Below are 2,953 nucleotides of genomic sequence, written 5' to 3' on the forward strand. Positions count from 1 at the left end.
TACAATACACTTAGTGATGAACTTTCCTCAGATTATGATATTGTTAAATCTATTATATTGAAAGCCTATGATCTCGTCCAGAAGCATATCGGCAAAAATCCGTGATTTAAGGAAAGATTTGGACACTACCTTTATTGAATTTGCCAGGAAGAAAGGACAATTTTTGAGGATTGGCTAAGGAGTAAGGAGGTGGATAACTTTGATAAACTAAAGGAACTCATCCTGATTGAGGAATTTAAGAGAATGGTGTTTAAAGACCTTAAAATACATCTTGAAGAGCTCAAAATAGATTCTCTTCAAGAAATTGCAATTGCGGCTGACGAATATTCACTAGCTCATCGTCAGGAATCTGGGAAAAGGGAGATCAATTTTGGCAAGGAAGTTTCCCCCATGACAAATTGAGGAAAAGTAATAGGCTAAAAGAAACTAGCTTTGTAGTCAAAGATGAAAATAACTACTCTGGCATAGAAGGTAAGGTCTGTAGTGTAATACCTCGTAGTTTTTCCAATAGTAATAGATTTAGTAATAGCACTACTACCGGTAGTAGTGACAATCTGGAGCGCAGGTCAAATATTACATGTTTTTGGTGTAGTCGGAAGGAACATATCAAGGCAGAGTGTAGGGCAATGCAAAGATTCCTTGCTAGCCAAAACAGGGAAGCAATCAATCTGTTAACAGCTGAACAACCTTCAGAAGAAGAAACGAAGTGACTAAAATTTCGTAAGTATATCTCGAATGGGTCTATTTTCATCAACAGTGACAAGAAACTAGGCAGAGGTATTAAAATTTTGCGTGACATGGGAGCCGCACAGTCATTAATTTTAAGAAAATCTGTGCCTCAGGGTTTTGTGTTTGCCAGTAATGATTTTGTGGTCTTAGGAGGTTTTCCAAATACATTAGTATCGTGCCCTCTTGAAACACTTTATTTAGAAGCTGATTATTTTAAAGGTAATGTAAAATTAGCAGTAGTGGATACATTGCCCATTCCTGGAATTGACTTGATTTTTGCTAATGATTTGGTGGTTGAAAATTAACTAAATTTTTTTCCAATTTTATCTTTGATAGAGAAAGACTGTCTTTGTGATGGCTCTTTGCTGGAGTTTGGTGTTCCTGTTTCCATTGTCACTCGTTCCCGTTCAAAGGGGGTAGACTTAGAAGAAATTGATTTAGACTTAGAAAGTGTAAATAGTCAGGTAACTGACCTTGTGACTAGTGGCAAATTGAGTAGTATAATTTTTGATGATGTTGACTGGGAACCCGAGGCCTTGAAGGAAGCCCAATCAAGGGAATTTAATGATGTGACTACTGAATCTATTGTAAATGATTCCTCCAAACCTTATTTTGTTAAAGAAGATGGTCTACTATATAGGGTCAGTAGAGCAGTGGAAGCTCCTGCTGACCAGATAGAAGTGGTCCGTCAGTTAGTAGTTCCCGAGAAGTATCGGAGGAAATTGTTATGGTTGTCTCATGAGAACAATCTTGCCGGACATTTCGGTGTCCGGAAGACGTTTCAGAAGTTAGCCGAACATTTCTTCTGGCCTGGGATGCGCACAGATGTGAAAAAACATGTCCACTCTTGTAACACCTGCCAAATCATGGGTAAGCCAAATCAAAAGGTACCTAGAGCTCCTTTAATTCCAATTCCTGCTGTCGGGGAACCCTTTAGGGAAGTCATAGTAGATGTGGTTGGTCCGTTGCCGCGAACACGAAGTGGCAATGAGTATATTTTGTCCATAATAGATAGGATGTCACGCTTCCCTGAGGCTATTCCCTTACGGAGAATAGGGAGTGAGAAAATCATGGAGGCATTAATTGTATTTTTTACTAGGTTTGGCTTTCCCAAGGTTTTGCAAACTGATTGCGGTACAAATTTTACCAGCAGAAATTTCAAAAGGAAGATGGAGGAGTTAGGAGTCAAACATACAACCTCAACTCCCTACCATCCTGAAAGTCAGGGTCAGGTAGAGAGGTTCCACCAAACTTTGAAGAGTGTTCTGAAGAAATTTTGTTTCGAGACTGGTAGCGAGTGGGACAAAGAATTGCCATATGCATTATTTGCTATTAGATCTATTCCAAATGAAACTATTGGGTTCTCTCCTTTCAATCTAGTCTTTGGTCATAGTGTGAGAGGTCCTCTTGATGTGGTCAGGTAGCACTGGGAGGGGGAAACCCCGGAAATCAATGTACTGGGCTATATATCGAATTTGCAAGCTAAACTTCAAAATGCTTGGTCTTTTGCTAAAGAAAATTTGGCAAAAGGGCAAGCTGTAATGAAAAGTAATTATGACATAAAATCGAGACGCAGAGAATTTTCACCAGGGGACAGAGTTCTGGTTTTGCTTCCTATGCCTGGGAATCCTCTCAAGGCACAATTTTCTGGGCCGTGGAGAATTTTAAAGAAAATGAGTGAAGTAGATTACTTAGTGGAGACTCCTGGACGTAGGAGGAAGTCTCAACATTGCCATATAAATATGTTAAAACCTTATGTTAGTAGAAGTAGTGAAGAAGTAGAAGTAGGACCAATTTCTTTAGTTGAGGTGGTTACCGAAGTTGATGAAGAATTGACAATTGGACCAAATATTTTATCAAATAATTCTGATGTCTTTAATAACCTTTCTTTGAAATTTCAGCATTTGGATCCAGATAAAGCTTCTTCCCTTGTTGACTTAATAAATCAATATAAAGACCTTTTTCAGGATGCACCGGGATTGACTACTATTTTTGGACATGATGTAGACGTTGGGGACACCCAACCTATGAAACAATGCCCTTACAGGTTAAATCCCGTAAAAAGGGATATAGTTAAGGAAGAGGTTAAATACATGTTAGACCATAATTTGATAACTCCTAGCACTAGTCCGTGGAGTTCTCCTGTGGTTCTTGTAAAGAAGGAAGGTGGACAAAATCGACTGTGCTTTGATTATCGTAAAATCAACGAGGTTACTGAAACAGA

This window comes from Palaemon carinicauda, chromosome 36 (assembly GCF_036898095.1).
Source record: "Palaemon carinicauda isolate YSFRI2023 chromosome 36, ASM3689809v2, whole genome shotgun sequence".
NCBI lineage: Eukaryota > Metazoa > Arthropoda > Malacostraca > Decapoda > Palaemonidae > Palaemon > Palaemon carinicauda.